Source organism: Chiloscyllium plagiosum, unplaced genomic scaffold (genome assembly GCF_037043375.1).
Source record: "Chiloscyllium plagiosum isolate Xiang-an unplaced genomic scaffold, Cpla_swu_hap1 HiC_scaffold_14, whole genome shotgun sequence".
Lineage (NCBI taxonomy): Eukaryota > Metazoa > Chordata > Chondrichthyes > Orectolobiformes > Hemiscylliidae > Chiloscyllium > Chiloscyllium plagiosum.
Genome location: NW_028270152.1, coordinates 59,297,184 through 59,321,581, shown reverse-complemented (window position 1 = coordinate 59,321,581; position 24,398 = coordinate 59,297,184). Strand labels below are relative to the sequence as shown.

The 24,398-nt window shown below is 41.5% G+C and overlaps 1 protein-coding gene across 11 annotated transcripts in view; it reads left to right on the top strand.

Moving 5' to 3' along the window:
* The window catches only part of chl1b (cell adhesion molecule L1-like b), a 900,313-nt gene that overhangs the window by 116,571 nt on the left and 759,344 nt on the right, over nt 1-24,398 (top strand). For 8 of the 11 annotated variants that reach the window (XM_087994484.1, XM_087994483.1, XM_087994485.1 and 5 more), the window contains exon 2: nt 18,453-18,490. The exons of 2 other annotated variants lie outside the window; for them this stretch is intronic. The gene's annotated coding sequence lies outside the window, so the exon portion shown is untranslated. Of the gene's footprint in view, nt 1-18,437; nt 18,491-24,398 lie in introns of those variants that run through there. One more of the 11 variants, XM_087994476.1, reaches the window with a different exon arrangement.

Below are 24,398 nucleotides of genomic sequence, written 5' to 3'. Positions count from 1 at the left end.
TATTATTTTATTTTATTTTATTTTATTTTATTTCTCTTTAATTTATTTCTTTCTGATTCATATTCTATTGGTTCTATATGAAAAATCCAGCTTGAGACATTTCATATGTGCATTTCTCGAGTCTTTGTTTAACACCTTGTGGACACCTTCTCCTACTGCCCCCTTGACCATGACCCCACCTCCTACCACCAAACCATCATCTTCCAGACCATCCATAACCTCATCACCTCAGGGGATCTCCCATCCACCGCCTCCAACCTCATAGTCCCACAACCCCGCACCGCCTGTTTCTACCTTCTGCCCAAAGTCCACAAACCTGACTGCCCCGGCCGACCCATTGTCTCAGCCTGCTCCTGCCCCACCGAACTCATCTCTGCATACCTCGACACAGTCCTGTCGCCCTTAGTCCAAGAACTCCCCACCTACGTTCGGGATACCACCCACGCCTTCCACCTCCTCCATGATTTTCCCTTCCCCGGTCCCCAACGCCTTATCTTCACCATGGACATCCAGTCCCTGTACATCTCCATCCCCCATCACGAAGGACTCAAAGCCCTCCGCTTCTTCCTTTCCCGCCGTACCAACCAGTACCCTTCCACTGACCCCCTCCTTCGACTGACTGAACTGGTCCTCACTCTGAACAACTTCTCTTTCCAATCCTCCCACTTCCTCCAAACCAAAGGAGTAGCCTTTGGCACCCGCATGGGCCCCAGCTATGCCTGCCTCTTCGTAGGATATGTGGAACAGTCCATCTTCCGCAGCTACACTGGCACAACCCCCCACCTTTTCCTCCGCTACATCGATGACTGTATCGGTGCTGCCTCGTGCTCCCACGAGGAGGTTGAACAGTTCATCCACTTTACTAACACCTTCCACCCCAACTCAAATTTACCTGGACCGTCTCAGACTCCTCCCTCCCCTTCGTAGACCTCTCCATTTCTATCTGAGACGACCGAATCAACACGGACATTTACTATAAACCGACCGACTCCCACAGCTACCTAGACTACACCTCCTCCCACCCTGCCCCCTGTAAAAATGCCATCCCATATTTCCAATTCCTTCGTCTCCCTGGCATCTACTCCCAGGAGGACCAGTTCCAATACCGTACAACCCAAATGGCCTCCTTCTTCAAAGACCACAATTTCCCCCCCCGACGTGATCGACGATGCTCTCCACCGCATCTCCTCCACTTCCTGCTCCTCCGTCCTTGAGCCCTGCCTCTCCAATCACCACCAGGACAGAACCCCACTGGTCCTCACCTACCACCCCACCAACCTCCATATACATCGTATCATTCATCATCATTTCCGCCACATCCAAACGGACCCCACCACCAGGGATATATTTCTCTCCCCTCCCCTATCAGCGTTCCGAAAAGACCACTCCCTCCGTGACTCCCTTGTCCGGTCGACAACCCCCATCAACTCAACCTCCACTCCTGGCACCTTCCCCTGCAACCGCAAGAAATGCAAAACTTGCGCCCACACCTCCTCCCTTACGTCCCTCCAAGGCCCCAAGGGATTGTTCCATATCCGCCACAAATTCACCTGCACCTCCACACACATCATTTACTGCATCCGCTGCACCCGATGTGGCCGCCTCTATAATGAGGAGACAGGCCGCCTACTTGCGGAACGTTTCAGCGAACACCTCTGGGACACCCGGACCAACCAACCCAACCACCCCGTGGCTCAACACTTCAACTCCCCCTCCCACTCCACCAAGGACATGCAGGTCCTTGGACTCCTCCATCGCCAGACCATAGCAACACGACGGCTGGAGGAAGAGTGCCTCATTTTCCGCCTATAAACCCTCCAACCACAAGGGATGAACTCAGATTTCTCCAGTTTCCTCATTCCCCCCCCCCACCTTGTTTCAGTCCCAACCCTCGAACTCAGCACCACCTTCCTAACCTGCAATCTTCTTCCTGACCTCCCCGCTCCCACCCCCACTCCAGCCTATCACCCTCACCTTATCACCCTCACCTTAACCTTCTTCCACCTATTGCATTTCCAACGCCCCTCCCCAAGTCCCTCCTCCCTACCTTTTATCTTAGCCTGCTTGGCGCACTTTCCTCATTCCTGAAGAAGGGCTCATGCCCGAAACGCCGATTCTCCTGCTCCTTGGATGCTGCCTGACCTGCTGCGCTTTTCCAGCAATACATTTTCAGCTCTGATCTCCAGCATCTGCAGTCCTCACTTTCTCCTTTGTTTAAGCCTTCCCTAATTTCTGTGTGTCTGCCATTCACTCTGTATGCATCTCTGTTGATTTGCTCAAATTGTATCTTGGAAGACTCACAACACTTGGCCTAGAAATATCTAGTGTTGCTGAGGGTGGGAAATTAAGTCATGTGAGGAGAAATGATGGAAGAGCTCTGCAACATTTAGATGTGAAATAAATTGTAGGATATTGGTGAAGAGAGAGTTGGAACCTTGAGTTTGTGTTGATTGTGCTTGTCAGATACAGACTTACAACCTGACCTACTCATTCAGGACTAGCGTGAAAACATGTGGACTTGAGAAACATGAAACTCCAGAGCCTGAGAGTGGGCAAAGGACTGATATGAAAGAACTTGATCTGCCTATCCACTATTTGGAAGCTCAGGGTTACAGGGAGAGGACAGGACAATATTGGAACAAGCTTAAGAAAGATGGTGCTCTTCTGTGATCAGGCAAATGCTGGTAATGATAAAGTAGGAACTCTGGCAACTCGACATTGTGTGGAACTGGTTTCAAAAGAATGAAACACCAATATATTTGATATATTGCCATGCTGATTGAATCTCTGCAATTTTTTAACTTAAGTCATTGCTCATTCACATTATTCGGAGATGCCGGTGTTAGACTGGGGTGTACAAAGTTAAAAATCACACAACACCAGGTTATAGTCCAACAGGTTTAATTGGAAGCACACTAGCTTTCAGGTGGTTGCCTGATGAAGGAGCATCGCTCCGAAAGCTAGTGTGCTTCCAATTAAACCTGTTGGACTATAACCTGGTGTTGTGTGATTTTTAACCCCATTCACATTGCACTTGAAGAATATTTGAGTGGTGGATATCAAGGATTTGGATTGATTTGCAATTTTTGAGTGTCCTATATTTCTTCATCATCTCCTTTCTGGTGTTAGATATTCATCACTAAGCAGCTGATAACCTTTCTTCAGTTTCTGATAAAAAAAAGCATGTCTAAAACAATATAAAATATAAGAGAGCTGAAAGACAGTTCAGCTTAAAGGATTGCAATATTCGAGGTTAGAAATGGGGATGTTCACTGATGATTGCAGAATGTTCAGAACCATTCACAATTCCTGAGATACTGAAGCATTCCATGTTCAAATGTAACACGATCTGGGCATTATCCAGGCTTGGGCTTACAACTGGCAAGTAACATTCACATGACACAAATGCCAGGCTATAACCATCCGTAATAAGAGACAGCCTAACTACCGCCCCTTGACATTCAATGGTGTTGTCATCACTGAATCCTCCACTATCAACATCCTGGGGTTACCATTGACTAGAAACTCAACTGGACACATCACATAAATACAGTATCGACAAGATCGGTGGCATAGTGGGCGGCACGGTGGCGCAGTGGTTAGCACTGCTGCCTCACAGTGCCAGAGACCCGGGTTCAATTCCTGCCTCAGGCGACTGACTGTGTGGAGTTTGCACGTTCTCCCCGTGTCTGCGTGGGTTTCCTCCGGGTGCTCTGGTTTCCTCCCACAGTCCAAAGATGTGCAGGTCAGGTGAATTGGCTATGCTAAATTGCCCGTAGTGTTAGGTAATGGGTAAATGTAGGGGTATGGGTGGGTTGCGCTTCGGCGGGTCGGTGTGGACTTGTTGGGCCGAAGGGCTTGCTTCCACACTGTAATGTAATCTAATCTAAAAAAAAGAGCAGGCCAGAGGCTAGAATTAAAATAACATAGAATCCCTACAGTGCAGAAAGAGGCTATTGGTCTCATCGAGCCTCCAAAGAGTATCCCACCCAGACCCTCACCTTAACCCTGCAACCCTGCATTCAACATGGCTAATCCATCTAACCTGCACAACCCTGGACAGTGCAGGGCAATTTGCCATGGCCAGTCCACCTGACCTGCACATCTTTGGACTGTGGGAGGAAACCAGAGCACAGATAGAAATCCACCCAGACACAGAACGAAAATGCAAACTGCACACAGACAGTCACCTGAGGATAGAGTTGAACCTTGGCCCCTGGATCTGTGAGACAGCAGTGCCAACCACTTTGCCGCCCATGCCATGAGGAATACTCTGGCGAGTAACTCATCTCCTGACTCTCTAAAGCCTGTCCATCATCTACAGGGCACAAGTCAGGAGTGAGATAGAATACTCCCAACTTATCTGGATGGGTGCAGCTCCAACAATTATCAAAGCCTAACACCAATTAGTTCAAGGCAGTCCACATGATTTGCATCACATCCACAAACATCCACTGGCTCTACCACTGACACTCAGTAACAGCTGTGTGTACTATCTATAAGAAGCATTTCAGAAATTCACCAAAGATCCTTAGACAGCGCTTTCCAAACCCATGACCACCTTCATTTGGAAGGACAAGGGCAGCAAATATATAGGAACACCACCACCTGCAAGTTCCCCTCCAAAACACTCATGATCCTGACTTGAAACCATATCGCCATTCTTCCAAAGTTCCTGGGTCACAATCCTGAAATTCCTCTCCTAATGGCATTGTAGATCTATCTACAGCACATGGACTGCAGCAGTTCAAGAAGGCAGCTCACCACCACCTTCTCAAGGGCCACTAAGGATCGGCAATAAATGCTGAGCAGACAGCAATTCCCACGTCCCAAAAGTGAATAATAAAAGTGGAATGCTAAATTACCTTCTTCCTTTAGGCTTGACTTGTGAACATTTGAATAAAACCAAAACAATTTCAAACATTTTGGTCATTTGCCATATAGTGAATTTTGTTGTTTTTAAAAGAGGAGGTAGTAACATTGTGACAATTTCACTGTGATGGTTAATCTGCAGCTAATGGTCTGGAGACATCTGTTCAAATGCTACCATATTAATGTTTGAATTCACTAAAATCGGGAATCAAACATTAGTCTAATTGCAACCATATAACTGTTGTTATAAAAACCATCCTAAAGTGCCCATTAGGAAATTAAATCTGCCAAATGTACCTGGTCTGACAGCTATGTCACTCCAGATGCATAACAATGTGGTTGAATGGTAACTATCCTGTGAAATAGCCCAGCCAGCCACTCGGTTATATTAAACCAGAAAAAAGCCTAAATAAAGGAATGAGCTGTACACCCCAAGGACTGCAGAGGTTCAAGAAAGCAACTCAACCCTCACCCCTCAAGGGAAATTAAGGACAGGCAATAAATGCTGGCCCAGTTAGCAACACCCACATCTCATGCACAAATAACATAAAAAATATCGAATTAATTCCACTCTTCTTTCTTTACCCAGTATGTATGAATTTTTTTTCTCCATTCTGTATGGTGTTGGCTTTTTCCCATTTTCTTTTATTCCTTCACTGAAAGGATTTGACTTTCAATTATACTTGTGCTAACTGAAATAATAAATAAATGATTTTGCACATATTGGAAAAAAGTCATAGCCTGCAACCATGTATCCACTGAAACAAAAGGATATTGGTCAGGCCAGGCAGTGAATATGCAGTAAAACTAAGCAAGCAGGTTTATGGAATCCTGTGGTGTTATTAAATCTCAAAGTGAGGTAAGAAGAAAATTGACTTATCCCAGGGTCATTTAGCCAAGAAGGCCTTGATTAATTTTGGCAGTAGTCTGAGATGGTTTCCTTTGACCCTCAGTCGAAGCAGCAGACAGTAAAGATCACTGTTTTATTGACAGGCATATTGACAGCCTCAGAGGGCTCTATCTTTCCACTTACTGTCAATTCATGAAGAAAAAAAAACAAAAGCTTAAGCAAAAGAGCAGTCAGTCTGATTTTAAACAAAAGATCAGGCGGTGTAGGTTTTGGTCTGTGCTCATAGCAAAGACATCAGTTTTTTCAATTAGACGTTGTCTCAAAACAAAGTTTATTCGAAAAACATTGTGCCAGCCAGTTAAAGCAACAGAGCAATTTGATATTTTGAGGAGAAAAAAAATAAAATGTAATGAAGTCAGGAGGTTCATTTACAGCTACCATTTTAATATCCACTTGCTGTCAAAAAAAATGATAAGCCAGCTTGACCATTTATATTTGACCTTTTTCACAGAAAATGCTGGAAATGAGTAGCAGGTCTTGCAACATCTGTGGGCGGAGCGAAACATTTTTTAAGATCTCAGATTAATGACCTTTCGTCAAAAGTTTATTGATTTTTATTCTTCTGTCTCCTTCAGCATGCACTCTCATTATAGCTATTTCTGGTTAAAGGTTCATGTGGGAATTACTGAATTATCTGCAGCTGTTTGTATGATTAAAAATGGGAGCAGAGGTTATTCTCTGAAATTGTTGGACTCAGTATTGTCTCCAGATCTATGTTTTCTTTGCCAAATTGTTCTCTAAGATCCAACCTTAACATTGCCATTAAACCCACTGACAGCAGTGTTGGTTGGTGATGTTTGGCGAACAAATTAGCCTTCTCTCCAACCTCTCATGTTGTGTGTGGCCTGTTCATTTTAATGTATGGTATCTTAAAGTAAGTACCCCGCAGTTGGACGTAGATTTTAAAATCCTAATGGGTCAACTAGGGTGGCTTTATGGTACTACATCTGTGCCCATGCACAATTTCAAAGGAAACATTTCAACTGATTATATTTAGTGGGAGATAAATGCCACATCTCTGATAACAACTGCTACTTCCCCTAAACATTGACCCCATCACCAATGTCTGAGAATGTCACTGACCTTAATTACTCTGGAGCTCTTTTCTTCCCATTGTTCCTCAGCCTCCCATAGACCACTTGTGCTTTATTCTCAAGATCCCCAAATAGGACTCCAGATGAATCATTTCAGCCTATTCTTATCCCACACAACTTAGCTCCTCCTATCTCAATGGTTTTGTTTTCCAGTGCTTGCACATTTAAATCTGTGCCCGACTTGAATAATATTCTGGCCCTAGCCATCTCCTTTCAATCATGCTACTCCATCTCCACGACCCCCTCCCCACCAGGATGACCAGAATATTATTTGTTTCATTCCTGGATGGATGTTCAACCAAAATTTATCCATTCATGTCTCTTCCACCTGGCTGAATGTGTTCTCACAGAGTCCTTTGATTTCACTCACCCCTTCCAATGAGATGCTGTTACTAAGCAAACTCTAGAGAGGTGCCACTTTGTTCTGACTTTATTCCCCATTGGTCTTTTTTTTGCTTTCCTTTTCTCTTCCATTGAATTGTCAGGTTTCTCCCTTTCTTGCTGGTTCCACATTGAAAGTAGTCCATTATCCTCTTGGGGACTTTGGCTCAACATTGACAGGTACAGTACATACGAACACAATGGATTTTGTCCAAAATTTTGTTACAGCCCAAAGACAGCTGTACCAAGTCAACCTTTCTATCTTTGTATTCACAACACAGTAAAACCAAGCTGTCTGAGATCCTCAATAATTACTCCAATGGTTCCTAAACAAACTCCTGAACAATTAATACCACGTACTTGTTTTGTATCTTGAACAAAATACTTAATTTATGAAATATATAAAAAACTTTAGCAGAGAAAATGTTAAACAGCAAGGTAATCCAATTAATGTCAGTATTTTCAACCCAAATATTTGTTTTCAGTTCCTATTCAAACAAAAGACAGCAAAGGGATAACTAAAATAAGGTGAAAAAACCCCTGTCAGATTACGTAAATGGCTTTCTCAACGCATTGTTTCACAGGCATAGATGTGGATCTCTAAGTTGACATTCCTGAAATGTTGATTTACTTTACCTTTTCAGTTCACTCAAATGGAGTAGTAAAACTCAAACTCAACTTTCTGCTCTTTGGGCTTTTGAAAGCTGGTGAATTAGTTCAGGCAGCAGCCAAATCCTTCTCCCGAAAGATAATAGTTCCAAAAAATAACAATACCAACTCCAACTTTGGTCCTGCCCTGAGAGGCTGATTGACTGTCCTTTCCTGAAGCCTCAATCACCATTCAACAGTTGCTTGAATACTGGATCTCTTTCAGACTTTTGGGTGGCATGGTGGCTCAGTGGTAAGCACTGCTGCCTCACGCATCAGGGTCCCAGGTTCGATTCCAGCCTCGGGTGACTGTCTGTGTGGAGCTTGCACATTCTTCCTGTGTCTGCGTGGGTTTCTTCCCGGTGCCCCGGTTTCCTCCCACAGTCCAAAGATATGAAGATCAGGTGAATTGGCCATGCTAAATTGCCCATAGTGTTAGGTACATTAGTCAGAGGGAAATGTGTCTGGGTGGGTTACTCTTCGGAGGGTCGGTGTGGACTTGTTGAGCTGGAGGGCCTGTTTCCACACTGTAGAGAATCTAATCTACTTCCCAGGTATTAACCTTGTTAATAGCCAACTTCTGCTATCTGTTGAACCACGAATGCCCCTCTTGGGGTTAATGTATCTGTTGGAACCTTTTTTAATTATGAATCAGCCTGCAATTAAACTCAGGCAGGCCTGGCCTCACAAACAACCATGAACTTGTTAGGTCTGTTCCTTTCTTTTTACCACAAGCTGTTTCCCAAAGTCATTTTCAGTTTACAACTTCCAGGTCACAGCTCCAAAATGGATAACAGAATAAAACTAAAATTAATGAAAAGCCATAGAGGGTTCTTCTGCTCTCTCCTCACCTTTACTGATCTTGAGTGTATTTCTTACAAAGAATTTTCCCACTCTTAACCTTCAATTGTCCCAATTGAAAATGCTCTTCACTTTATTTCTTATCCTCTTTCAACAGTACTATTTGATTGTTTTAGATTCAGCTTCTCTATGAGTTATGTCAATACCATGATCATTGAAAATCTATTTTCTTGTTCTTCAAGGAACAAGAACTATTTTGTAAAGTCGGTCTATATGTGCTTCAGTGTCCATTCACCATAAATCTCCTCATGTTGATTGCTTAAGAAGGAAGAAGTCAGTTCTGCATGCTTGTACTATTCTCCTAGAATCATGCTATGCACTCTTGACTTTCACGTGATTTTATCAAAAGCTGGGGACGGAGGCTGAGCAGGTTTCAGCTGGAAGCCAAGTAATTCTATTCAGTCCACGTTTTCTTTTAAAAAAAAGCTTAATTGGCAATGGGAAATGGATCTCCAACAGAAAGCTCTCAATGAATTAATTTCAACTGCACATTTTTTTTCACAATATATTCTGTTTAACTAACCTAAAGTGAGTTACAGGGACACAATCCTTTATCTGAAACCCTTAGGACCAAATGGTTTTCAGAATTCAGAATTCTACGGATTTCTGAATAGGTGACAGTTTAATGGTGAAGTTTTTAAACAGCACATGCACCTGTGAGTACTATGAGCCCTGAGACACAATTGATGCCTGTCAGTGCTGGACCATGCCCCCAATCACATCTGAGTGACGTGGGTCATGGGTGTGGACTTGGGTTAACTGTTTGCACGCTAAACAACCTTGTTATGGAGAAAAAGTCTTCACAAACAAACTTTGGATTTCGGAACTTTTCGGATTTCGGGATCTCGGATAAAGGATTGTGTACCTATATTTCCATTTTATGTTGTTAGTTTCCTGTCATTACCTCTTATTGTAGGTGAGCCATCAGATTAATTACTCTCCAGAGCTCCGGAAAAACCTTTGTGTCCAGTTTTTTCAGAATAATTTTGTCATACTATCTTTAAAGCAGAAGTCAAACATTACAGTGTGGTTCCAAGCATTAGCAAGTTCCATTCTGAGGAAGGATCACTGGACCAGAAATGTTAACTCTGACTTCACTTCACAGATGCTACCAGACCTGCTGTACTTTTCCAGCAATTTCTATTTTTGTATCAAAATCTCCTGGTTTCTTATATTTAAAAAAAATCTTAAAAGTCGCCTTGTAGGTTATCTTCATGTTTTTTATTTTAAATTTATCCAAAACTCATATTTAGTCATCACACTCTTGAGGGCAATATTTCATGAATAGTCTTGTACTGTTGGACTGACAGGTTTTTTTACTGGCCATTTACTGTATATACTCAAGTAATAGTCGATCTCATGTAAAAGTTGACCCCCTATTTTTGGCCAAATAACCTGGAACTTTCCGTATATCTCGTGTAAAAGTCGACCCTAGTTCTTCACAGATAACAGATCAATGTTTCTGAGTCAGTGTACTGGCCGTCATGTCCCGCTCCAGCTTTCCAGTCTTTTGGTTGTTCCACTCTGCTTCCGGTATTCCAGTCCACTGGCTGTTTCATTCCGCTCTGGGTTTTCAGAATGACCATAATTCATTTTTGTTTCTTTATTCGTTTAGTGATCAGTTGGGCTTCTGTTAATGATACGGTGTGACTTTGGGCATGAATTTCAGCCCCTCAAAGTAGTATGCATGTAATAGCTGACCCCTTAAATTTAACCATAAAAATTAGTCAAAAAATTCAACTATTACTAGAGTATATACAGTAATTTCTTCCCAAAAAAATCTTTCCCTTTTTTTTGAAAGAAATTAAAACCATTTAAGTTGTTTCCATTGACTGCTGTGTTAAATTTGGAATTAATAGGACAAAGCTTATTTTAAATAGTAGTAAATTGAACCAGGATTTCTTGAATGAATAAAATGAGTGAGTGCATTAATTACTAAGTATGAGAATAATTAGTAATACCATATACAGATGCATAAAAAAGAAATGAGATTCATCCACAAAGATAAAAGTAAGATGAAACACAGATTTGGATCAGTATTTTAAGTTGTTCATGTAGGTTGGAACATTGTTGAATATTGCAACCACTGCAGTAGAAGTTTCCTGCAGTATTTTCATTGACCATTGAAGAATCGTTTTCATAATTCTTGGTTTTTCAGATTGGTTTAGAATCTATTGTTCTGATTCCTTTTAACCATGATCTAATTCCAGGATTCAGGCTGTTCGACAGTCATTTTCTCATCGTATTTCCTGGATGCACTTAGAGTGAAAGAAAGATTTTACCTACAATGTAGGGGTGTCGAGAGAATCAACTGTGACCTTCAGACTTGGCTCAAGCCCAGGCTGGAACATGTCAAAATATTGAGTCCTACCAGCACACTCATGTCAATTTGAAACTTGTTTAGTAACTCCACATCTTTTGTATCCTTCAAAAAAAATCACACAAAGGTCTGTCTGCAGTTCCGATATATTCTGCAGGGGGGGTAGTTGGCTGTTGAGTAGAGGGTTATCAGCCCCTCGTTATCTTTGTACTCTTGAAACCACAATCCAATGCATTTAGATGTGTATCTTCCTCACTTTGAAGGGCTGTTGTTTGAACTTCCTTTTGGACCTATAGGTGTAACATTTCATGGATGTCTTTCTCCACACAGCTGTCTATTTTACATCTTCCGTCATGTTGCTTTATCAGCCCTCTTTTTTTGAAACGAAAACACGTTTTGGAATTACAAGGTAAACATATCCACTGTACTTTGGGGTTCTGGCCTATGGTCTGACAATAATAACAAAAATTACAAAACATCACACTATAATCACAAATTACAGTAATTACAGCAAACAATGTACATAATAAACGTAAGCTGCAATGTTAAACAATTGCACTTGCAACTGGGAGTTTGAAAAAGCTGAGTTTTTTTTAGTTCTTTTTCTTGTTAAACATTCAAAGAGTGCAGCTGAAATTGAGGAAAATTCTGAACTTCTCTGGGTTTTTCCTTGCCTCCATCGTTTCTGAGCTGTTATTACAGCTTAATTCCTTTTTAGTTGATTGCTAATTATTTTTAACATTGCTAAGTGCTAAAAGGAAAATAAATGTTTATGTTTTACACACTTGGATTGCTGTGTCATTTTATTTGATGGACATGTTTTTCATTCAATCACTACAAGATGTTGAATGATGATGGAATGACTGCTTTGGAACAGATTGATCACTTTAGAAACGCATCATCTCAAATGAGTGTGATCAAGTCTTAAGGGGAGAATGATGTCAATTTTTTTTCTGGTTGGGAAGACTTGTGAATCTGAGATGAAGAAAATGCCTCAGCTGTTTTTTTAAATGACTAAGGTTTTATTTTTATTTCTGACTTTTAATGTGCAGCATCTTTGGAGAAGTGACATTCAAGTTTATTCTGTGAAAGATTGAAGAAATAGATGCAAAGTACATTGAAAACGAGATCTACTAATTGAGGCATAAGAGTTTCACATTGCCAAATACCAGGGTTACCCTATAGTTTTCAGCACTAGGCAGGATAGATATACCAGCGAGCATAAAATGCTCTGACCTCAGTGGAGCTGACCAACATCGCTATTGCTGAGACAATATTTGACACTGAGTAACACTTGTACCAGTTTCTTAAATGGAGGGTATTGTTCCCTATTTAAACAGTCATTGCATGTAGATTTTCCTTGCTAAAGAAATAGTTTTGTTGGTTACTCTATATTTTTTTCTTTTGCTTATGGTTGTTGTCAACATTTAAATACCCACAGTCATTTGTGAAAGATTAGAATTATATTTGCTGGTTCCAGTAGTTCTGCAGATCAATCATCAGGAAGGCAGATTCATGTGAATGATTTGTAAATGCTAAGCTAAAATTTATATCCATCACTATGGCACCCACCAATGCTTCCAAACATAACTGATACTTAACAATTCCATTTCATGAGAATGATTTGGAGATGCTGGTGTTGGACTGGGGTGTATAAAGTTAAAAAACACACAACACCAGGTTATAGTCCAACAGGTTTAATTGGAAGCACACTAGCTTTCGGAGCGTCGCTCCTTCATCAGGTGATAGTCACCTGATGAAGGAGCGTCGCTCCGAAAACTAGTGTGCTTCCAATTAAACCTGTTGGACTATAACCTGGTGTTGTGTGATTTTTAATTTCATGAGAATATCTTCTTCCATCTGACTGCAAATTCCATCTTAGTCATAAAGGTTTTAGAGCATGGAAAGAGGCCTTCCAGCCCATCATGTGCATCTATTCTAATCCATTTTCCAACACTTGGCTTGTATTCCTGCAACAGGAATCTGTAGCAGCAATAGTTTATCTTGCATAATTTGAAATGACTTTTTTCTTTCTCTTCCACAGTTGTAAATGTTCTTGCCTATCTTGTGTGCCTTCAATTGAATGGCTTGCTCAGTCATTTCAGAGGACAGTTGAGAATCAACCACATGATCACATCTACCATCACATGTAGGCCAGACCAAGTAAGGACAGCAGATTTCCTTCCTAAAACTCAAACTGAATCAGATGTGTTCTGAAAAGAGTTTTCTGATTACTGAGGCTACTTTTATTAAGTTCCAAATTAATTAACAAAATCTAAATTTCACTTACTGCTGTGGTGACATTTGAACATACCTTGTGAGCACATTTTAGGCCTTGATATTACTAGTCCAGCGACATTAACCATGGTGTCTCCGTCTTTCTCTGAATAAAATTTGAAACTTTACTGGTTTTGTTCATTAGGGAACATTTGATTGAAGAATTCAGTTAAAATTATAGTATCCTAACAGTGTGGAAACAGGCCCTATGGCCCAGCAAGTCCACACCAACCCTCCTAAGAGTAGCCCACCCAGACCCATTCCCCAAAGTAACAAACCTAACCAACACACCCCTGAACACTATGGTCAACTTCGCATGAGTCAAATCACCTGAACGTCTTTGGATTGTGGGAGGAAACTGGAACAAACCCAAACAGACACAGGGAGAACATGCAAACTCCACATAGACAGTTACCTAAGGCTGGAATTGAACCTGGGTCCCTGGCTCTGTGAGACAGCCGTGCTAACCACTGAGCCACCATGGCACCCCAGGGTTGTTGAAGCAAGCAATATTTGTGTCATGACACCAAATGGAATTCTGACTGTAGCCGTTCTGGCCTTGAATGATTGTATTTACATTTCTCTTGAATGACGGTATCTGGACATTTCACTGTAAAAAGCAGCTTTTGTTTTGAAAATCAGTTTCTGCATTGCTGAGCTTATATTTAAGTGACCATAGTCCCAAAGGCATGTAGGCTACTGTCTCATTAGAGAGGGATAACTGGTGATGAGTTAAACCACAGTCATTCAAGGGACAAGCTGGAATGGTGGGGCCTTCATGATGACTTCAACCAGTAAAGGAATTAAACCCGTGGTGTTGGTGTCACTCTGTACTGCAAACTAGTTGTCCAGCCAACTGAGATAAGTACTAATACTGCAGTCTGTCTACTTTGAGATTTTTAGCTTGTGTTTTTTTCAGGTTGGTCTCACTCTGAATTGTGAAGGCACGCAAAATCTTTCTTGCATTCAAGTCACTCTCACTCCTCCAGGCCCTTGGGAAGCTGGGTCTAGTTGTGACCGCTGTCTGAAAATGCTCTTCACTTTTTCTGTCTGGTGGGCCTCCTTTTCGGTAAAGGAAGTGTTTTCTCTTGTCTATACTTGTATCAAGGCTTCTAGTGCTCTCCCTAAGAACATTGAAACATGTTTTCTGATCTGTCACTCCATTATTCAGTATTGTTCTGCTCCACTATCTTTTCCAACCACTTTGAACATTTTCTGCAGCCAGAATGCACCTCCCTTTTAAGTGGTACTATCTGCTTTATGTAATACAGCTGATTTTATATGATACTTTTCACATACAAACCTGAGTCTTCTGCCAAGGAGTGCAATTGGTCTACTATCATATAAATTAGCAGGCAGTATATCATTTACACATTGCCTACAGTGATAGGGGAGGCTATTCAGGAACAAGGTTAATTGCACAACTGCACCCCATTGTTTTTCGTCCTTTTCTCCCTCTTTGATCTTCCTCATTGCTGACATTAATGCAAATGTCTGCATTGATTAGGAAATATTACAGCTGTTGTTTCTTTATGTGCATCTAGGTGTCCAAAACATTATCTTTTCTTTCCAAAAGCACTTCTCTTGGAATTATTTTACAAACTTATTTTTGTAATGAATTCTTTACTAATTTAGCTGAAGTGGAGGTTTCACTGTCCTCCCTGTTGTTTTGGGCTTGGAAGACGAGTTTGTTGGTTGGAAGGTAGTTGGACTGTCTTCATTAAAGTCTGAGGTTGTAGGTTTCTGTTGAACTAGAAGCTATTCAACCTCTTGCATTATTTTTGAGAGGACTGTTTTATTAAATCTTTTTTATAGATGTCGGTGTGATATCTGCTTTGGTAGACAATTTGTTTTATTTGAACTATTTTTGATCTGTACTTGTCTGTTCTTAATTGTGTCTTCTATGGAGTTGTATGTAGTACAGCTTCAAATTGTGCGAGTTGAATTTGCTCTTGATCCTTTGCATAGCTGAAGTAGGTAAACAGCTGAATTAATCATCTTGAATATTTTGGATGTTGTCCTTCTCTCTCAGTAATTGAATAATTGGTGAAAGAAACTTGTTCACTTTTTCTATGTTGCTACCTGTAGAGTCATTTGTGCTTCATGTAAAACACTTTATTGTTAGGGATGTTGCAGATTCTTCTTTGTAAGTTGGGGAGGGGAGATATTTTAGGAGAAAGTGAGGACTGCAGATGCTGGAGTACCAGAGTTGAAAAGTGTGGTGCTGGAAAAGCGCAGCAGGTCAGGCAGCATCCGAGGAGCAGGAGAATTGACATTTTGGGCATAAGCACTTCTTCAGGAATGAGGCTGGTGTGCCAAGTGGGCTGAGATAAAAGGTGGGGTGGGGAGTTGGGAATTTGGGGGAGGGGCGCTGGGAATACGATAGGTGGAAGGAGGTGAGGGTGATAGGCAGGAGAGGGGGTGGGGGGTGGAGAGGTCGGAAAGAAGATTGCAGGTCAAGAGGGCGGTGCTGAATCCGGGGGTTGGGACTGAGATAAAGTGGGGGGAGGGGAAATGAGGAAGCTGGAGAAATCTACATTCATCCCATGTGGTTGGAGGGTTCCTAGGCGGAAGATGAGGTGCTCTTCCTCCAGGCGTCGTGTGGCCAGGGTCTAGCGATGCCAATTCCACTACCGAACAGCCCAAATGGCCTCCTTCTTCAAAGACCGCAATTTCCCCTCCGTGGTCGACGATGCTCTCCACCACATCTCCTCCACTTCACGCACCTCCGCCCTTGAGCCCCGCCCCTCCAATCGCCACCAGGACAGAACCCCACCTTCCACCCTGCCAACCTCCAGATACATCGTATCATCCTCCGTCATTTCGCCACCTCCAAACAGACCCCACCACCAGGGATATATTTCTCTCCCCACCCCTATCAGTGTTCCAGAGAGACCACTTCCTCCGCGACTCCCTTGTCAGGTCCACAGCCCCCACCAACCCAACCTCCACCCCTGGCACCTTCCCCTGCAACTGCAAGAAGTGCAAATCTTGCGCACACACCTCCCCCCTCACCTCCCTCCAAGGCCCCAATGGATCCTTCCATATCCGTCGCAAATTCACCTGCACCTCCACGCACATCATTTACTGTATCCGCTGCACCCGATGTGATCTCCTCTACATTGGGGAGACAGGCCGCCTACTTGCAGAACATTTCAGGGAACACCTCTGGGACACCCGCATCAACCAACCCAACCGCCCGTGGCTGAATGCTTTAACTCCCCCTCCCACTCCACCAAGGTCATGCAGGTCCTTGGCCTCCTCCATTGCCAGACCCTGGCCACACGATGCCTGGAGGAAGAGCGCCTCATCTTCCGTCTAGGAACCCTCCAACCACATGGGATGAATGTAGATTTCTCCAGCTTCCTCATTTCCCCTCCCCTCACCTTATGTCAGTCCCAATCCCCGGATTCTGAATCGCCCTCTTGACCTGCAATCTTCTTCCCGACCTCTCCGCCCCACCACCTCTCCGGCCTATCACCCTCACCCTCAACTCCTTCCACCTATCGTATTCCCAGCACCCTCCCCACCTTTTATCTCAGCCCGCTTGGCACACCAGCCTCGTTCCTGAAGAAGGGGAGATATTTTGTCTGAATTTACCTTGCCTGATCAGCTCAGCCATACTGTTGGCAGACTTAATTTTGGAGTAAGTAGTTGTTCACTGTGGTGTATGACAATTTGACACAACTCAGCTTTGATAACAGGGGAAGCCTTTCAGCCAAGCCATTTTCGTCACAGCCATCCATCTCATTGTCAGTGGAATATTTTAATGCAGCTCATCTCAGGAGATTCTGCTTTTTATTTCGTTTTTGTTATGAGCATGCAAAGCCAAGCAAAATTGTCTACATTTTTCTTTGTCGAACATTTGTTGTTCAACCACTTTCACCTTATGAATTGACGTGAAATGAAATGAATAACCTCTGTTATTCAGGAGTAAAATTGTATGTTGTGACAAACGTTAGCATGTTGTAGTATTTGATGACCCAGCATTGGAGCATATCTGTAACATTAAGTACTGCTTTCCCAGAACCATACAGCTGAATCCTTGTCAGTTGTAAGCAGTGTTTCAACAGTCGAGACTCTCTATCTGACAATACTGTGTTAGTTGCTCAAGCGTCTAACTTGAAATTCATGAGATGCCCATTGATGTAAATATCTGACTGGAAAATGTTTGGTTTGGGTCACTGATTTTTCCGATAAAGCTTCAGTTTTACCTTCTACGTGAGACTATCTAATTTATCTCTTTGCATGGCTAGTTCTTGGATCTTCTGCTTTTCTGTGGCAGTATCCTGATTTGGCGCATTTTCTGAAAATGACAAACTTTCTTACAACTAAAATATCTTGGTTTTAAAATCTGGGCACTGTTTGAAACTGTGAGGTTTCTTTGCTGCACTGTTCTAGGAAAGGCTTTTGGAGCCTGGTGTCTGTTATACTGTGTTGGCTTATCTGGTATGGCTTTGTGGTTTTGTGCCTTAAGAAATAACTTAATTCTGCATATATCCTGTGAAAAATTTTATCTTTTCTAAGGATTAATCTGTTTTGCTTCCAGACCCTTGGTTTGCTCACCATCTGAGTGGCATTCTCCTGACAAAGATTCACAAGTAACAGCTGCCGCATTCGGTCTCTTATTAATTTTAACATTGCTAAGATATTCACATTTCTCAATTAGCCTGTGGAGATAATTATTGAAATCATCTAGGAGTTCAGTGGATGTTGCTTTCTTTTGTTGGACCTTGTATTTCCAGGAATTTTAATAGATCTATGATTGAAATAAAATGAAAGGCTTTCAATAACTTGCGTTACTCTGATATTTCCGTTCTCCCTTGATGAGCAAAAACATTATCTGCTGTATGCTCACTTGTGTACAGAAGTACATTGATTTCTGTGAGTTTTATGTAATTATCCAGTTCAGAAGGTATTCTATAACTCAAGAATTGCCTTCTCTGAGATATTGAATTTTCTGTTTGGTGCTTCTCTAAAGTTAAATCTTCCTGACAATACTGTTTCTGATACCATAGCTTCCTAATGTGATGACATACTTTACCTTGCATTTATTTTACAGTAATGGTGATTCTCCTGTGTTTTGTAGGGAGACTGGAGGGTTCCCCCATGCTATCTTGCAATAAGGTAGGTTTTTTTCTCCTACACTCTTGAGCTGTAATGGGTGCTTTACCACCTTTTATGGCTGAAGTAAATGTTTTCTCATGTTTTGGAACCTTGCTAAGACTCCTATTATGTTCACCTTGTCTCTCAAACAAATTTCTGTGTCTGACCAGAATCACCTAGCTCTGTAAATTGCCCAAAGCTTATTGTCTTTTCGTGGTTTAGTGAGCAATTGTCCAGCTCTCTGCTCCTGGAAATTGAGTTTTCTCTCATGGCCCTTTAGTTGCATTTTCTTTTTAGCCCTGTTTTGTAGTACCTGTGAGGTTTGTGACAGTGCTGAATCAAATCTGTAACTTTCACCTTTTCACCTGAATTACTATTCCCAGTTTTGTCCAAGGCACGTTTGGTTTTAACTTGAACAATCCTCGATGTCTGGTCAGCTCACCGGCTCAACTCCGACTCGGTCCATTTCCACAGACTTGCATTAGACTTAACTGCCTTGAGATTCAGCCTGTACTTTGGCCCTGGAGCTGCAGATTTCTTCTGTTTCTGTACATGTTCTGTCAGTTCTGAGGAATTTCCCAGTCATTCTCTGAAGTATTGTCATGAGGTTTGTGGGGCTTGCTTCCACCTTTCTCTTGAAGTCTTCCTGATCACCAATATCCTTTCCCCTTGCTTTTCTCAAACGTCTAAATTCTTTTTTTTCTCGGTTGCCCCCAATTGCAAATAGTGCTGGTGACCAATTCCAACGTGTGGATTCCTTCAAAACTGAAATGATCTAGTGCAGATTAAGATATCTGCTTTTCTGGGCTGACTTGGAGAGTCTTTAACTTAGAATCCCTACAGTGTAAAAACAGGCCTTTTGGCCCAACAAGTCCACACTGACCCTCCAAAGAGTGATCCAATTACTCAACGCATCTATATTTCCCCTGTCTAATGAACTTAACACTATGGGCAATTTAGAATGGCCAATCCACCTAACCTGTACATTTTTGGATTGTGGGAGGAAACGGGAGCACCTGGAGGAAACCCACACAGACATTCGCTCTTGGCTGGAATTGAACCCAGGTCCCTGGTGTTGTGAGGCAGCAGTGGTAACCATTGAGCCACTGTGCCACCCCTTGTTGAGTTAAAAAAAAAGGATTTCTGTAACTATGTACAGATTACATAGCTATGACTTACATTGCTACAAAGACTATTAGGACTAGCCTCGGATCTGTCTCCTATAACATCTTCTTTACTTTGACCAAGTCCTCATGACATCATTGCAGTGGCTGGTGCATACTGCAATCAATTAAGTATTAATCCTTTCGGACCCATACACAATAATAAATGCATTTGTATCTCTCAGCACCTTGAAATATTAATTTCAAAACAAAAGTCGGAAGGTATCAACAACATTAAAGAAAAAAATGCAGCCAGTAGGGGAGAAAAGCAAGGCATGTATCAGTTCTAGATTTGAAACATTCACTCTTTTCTCTCTCTTTCTCTCTCTTTAGATGCTGACAGACCTGCTGCGTTTCTCCAGCAGAATCTGTTTGTATTTCAGGTTCCCATCATCCATAGTTTTTTGCTTTTACTCCAAGTCACGTATCATATTCATTGGGCATAGATATCACTGCTGTTTATACCATGCAAATGTGCATTTTGATGCACATGTTGCTTCATAATCATTGTGATTTCCGTTATATATGACAGAAGTTTGATTTGCATAACAGTTTTTCACAATGTGCTTAAATTTTAGCCTAATGCTACTCTCTGATGTTATTTAGGGCAGGCTGGCATTTTCTTTTGGTGCTGGTTTGTTTTCCTGTTGCTGCAGGCAACATCACAAGTTCTTCTCAGAATGCTTTCTGACCTCTGGCTGTCCCTGGTTGGTTAGCTATTCTTCAAACCCCTGGAAATGTCCTGTTGCTATGCGTGCTGTTTCATCTGTTTTCTTAATGATTGCAGTGATCTTCCTGTGCAGTTTTCTCTGCAGCCTGAAAATGTGCCTGGTGTGTCTTCGACTGAATTTTTAGCAAACCATTTAATTTGCCAGTTTGCATCATATTAAATAGGAAAAACTGAACAGCCACTGTATCTGAATCAAATTCAGCCACACAGTTTTCAAAATTACTATTTCTTGTCCCCATTTTTATCTTGCGTATATAAATTATGTAAATCACTAATACCCTGTTGTGCTTAATTACAGGTAGGTTTAATTATTTGTAGGCTATCGTGTTTATACTGCTGCAATGCCACTTATTTTTGTCTGCTAAAGTGCAAAGATTTCATAATTTAATGCATTTTTCATTTCTATGGTGTCTTTTTCATCTCTGAGAAACATCTCAAAGCATTTTAGATAGAATTACGCTAGAACAAAGCCCAATGGCATCTTATACAACAGGCCAACTTCTTACTTTTGTTAAATTGAGCCATATTTTTAAGTACATCTGAGCAATTGAATAAAGCAAATGTGGTCGAGATTTGTACAATCTCAAATGATATGGTACAAAGATAAGTCCATTTGGTCGATTGTGCCTGGACCAGTTCTTTGACGAAGCTAATGAACCAAGACCAAATCCCCTGCCTTTTCCTTGTCGCCATGGAAATCTTTCCCTTGAAATTATTTTTCCAGTTCCCTTTTACAAGTTAATATTGAAATTCCTTCCACTATCCTTTCAGACAACGGCTCATTGAATAAAAAAGCAATTCCCCACATTTCATGTCTGGTTATTCAGTCTTATCTCTGACACTGCAAGCATTTCCTCAATACTGTTAGCCCTTTGAATTTAACTTTGTAGATCAGGTCTCCCTAAGCTACTAATCAGGCCAATGTAAAATTGTCACATTTTGTACCAGAGGCGAGGGATAGTGATAATTTGATTTTTTTTTTATGCCACTTGCATGATTTGCAAAGGTTTTTATAAGTTACACCATGATCTAAGGTGCTGAAGAATGCTTGGGACATTTAATTTGCCTGGACAGGACTGATTCATGTCACCGTGAAGCAGTTACAGTGTAGGTATGTTGAGTTATAGCAAGTCTACATCCACACATCCTGGACAGCACACTGCAACCAGCTGAAAGTCTGACTGGCAATGTGAATCAGCCTAAATTAAGGGGAGTGTTGCTGCTGCAGGTGAATTTTTGGAAAGTGATTGATGCCTATAATCTCCTACTTGAGAGGTGAGGATGCTGTCCACTGAGCCAGCTGTTTTCCTAGGTCTTAAACAATAAAACATGTCTAACATGTCATTATACCATCATAATATTTTTAAAGAATCATAGACCAATTACAGCACAGAAGGAGGCTAATTGGCCCTTGTACTCATGCCTGCTTTCTACAAGAGCAACTCGGTGAGTCAATCCACACCTTTTCCCAGTGCCCTGGTAAATTTCTGTTCGTACCCAATGGTCTTTTGGAAGCTGTGATTTAATCTGGTTCCATCATTTTTTTTGTGTGAGCAGTGTATTCCAGGTCCTAACTATTCAGTGTGTTCAAAGGCTTTTACTCATGTTGTCTTTATCCCTTTGGCTATTTAATTTAATCAGCGTCCTCTACTTATTGATTCTCTGCCATCTGAAGAGATAGTCCCTGACTACTTCATCCTGACCCACATGATTTTGAACACCTCTATCAAATCTCTCAACCATGTTTGTTCTCAGGAGAACACTCCAGCTTCACCACTCTATCCTTGATAGAATGCTTCACTCCAGCGTTTCATTCTTGGAATCAATCTCTGTCTCTTTATCAAATGCCTTCAGATCCTTATTGAGGTATAGTGCCCAAATTTAGGGATAGTATTCCTGCTGAGGCCAGGTCAGTTTTTAAAAATGCACACTAGTAACTTTTTGTTGTTGTAGCTTGTGCCTTTAGCCATAAAACCGAGGATCCCTGTTTAGCTATCTCCAATGATTTGTGCACATCAACCCACAAGCATGTCTGCCCCAGCACCATTTTTGAACTGTATTATTTATTTTATAATTCCTCTCCAAATTCTACCCCAAATGTATCCTTTCACATCCATCCACATTAACTTCCCTGGGACACGTGTCTGCCCATTGCACCAGCCAAGTGTCCACTTGAAATCTAGTTCTATATTTTTCTTACTTCAGAACACTTCCGAGTTTTGCATCATTTGAAATTGTGCCCTACACACCCAAATCTTGGTCATGAATGTAGTTCAAGAAAAGTAGTGATTGGAATACTGATTGCTGGGGATCTACACTATATTATCTTCATCCACTCCAAGAAACAACCAATCCACACTACTTCCTAGTTCCTGCAACACAGCAAACTTCCCTTCGCTGCTCCTATGTCTTTTTTATTCCATGGATGTTAACTTTGATGTCAAACCTGCTATTTTAAATTTCCCAAATCTGCTAAAGTTTCAAAAAGTCTTCACTCAGGTTGTCATTTATTTTCAGATTGTCAACAGTTTTTTTTACCATGGGTGTCTCCTATCCGGGAACAGAGTTGAGACTGACAGAAGTAATTTCACAGGAGACTTTTGGAACTGGCAAAGAAATAAACAGATTTCAAAAGTGTAATCACATTACAGAGGTAGAACACTGCAGTTACTAGAAATCTGAAACAATAAAGGCTTAACATACTCTTCACGTCAAGGAGCATCTATGGAGAGAAACAGAATTAGCGTTTCAGGTCAATAACCTTTAATTTGGAAAATCCATTCATCTGGGCTGCATTCAAACCTGCATCCTGATGGTCAAAATGTGCCATTCCACTGGAATTTTGGTGCAGAATCTACCAGTTTATACTGTTTGAATTGATGTGGACTTAGTCAATTATTAATGCAAATGGAGCTCTGGGTTAGCTTTAGAGAGAGTGAAGCTAACTTTATCAGTGCATGCGTAGTAAACGTTTAGTCTCCTGACAATTTACAAATCGTAATGACGAACTCCAGGCAATGGTGGCTGAACAATTTGAAAAGACATTCCGTTTGAACACTAATGGTATATTACATGATAAAATGAATGAGAATGAACAGCCCATTCCCAGTCCACTGAGGAGGGGGAGAAAAAGATGCCAGAACAGTGCAAAGGACATACTTTCCCATTTGATCTATACCAAAGATTCGAAACCAGGAGTAAAGTATTGCTTGCTTTAAACAAATGTATGAAGAAATTAAAGTACTGTAAGATGGGTTTGCACATTCTGCCTTCTGGACTGTCAATCTTAAATTGCTGAAGTGATTTTGTGTTGTTGATTTATCATTCATCTGCCCAGTTTAATTTTGCACAGTGGTCAGCTCCTAAAGCAAGGTATCCTAGAGTGAGGGGGGTGGGGTGGGGGGGAGGGAGTAGAGGAACTGTGACATTGTCAACACCTATCACCCATCACTTGCCCTTCCCTTTCCCCTTATTTCCATTCCTGCTGTCTCATTCCTTCACTTCCCACCCACTCTCATCCAAACCTGCTGGGTTTGGGACAGTTTTCAGGTCTTGAAGTGGAGGTGCACTGGAAGGAAATTGAGAAGCATCACTCTATGACCTTTGAACATGTATAAATTTAACATTTGAGGTGTGTGACAAAGAAAAAAACCCAAAGATTATTGAAGTTTATTTCAGTTCAAGTTACAACAGGAAGGAATCTAAATTTAATTTATTGCTCATGGCTTAGTTTTTGCTAGACTAGAATTTTTGAAAAATCTATGAGATGGATTCTAGCTGTTATTGTATTTATTATTTAATTCTCTGCTTACTTTATGAATTAGAACTCAGAATAAAAGATTCATTTAACAAATCTTTACTACTCTTAAATATTTAATACTTTATTATCATTGGAGTGATTGTAACGAGGTCTGATTGTATCTTATTGACTGAGATTCTTAATTGTGGTTGTTAACCTGGGTCAATCAGGGAGCCCTGGCTGACATATAAACAGGAGAGTCAGAGAGTCTCAGCTGGCTGGTCAGAGTCCATGTAT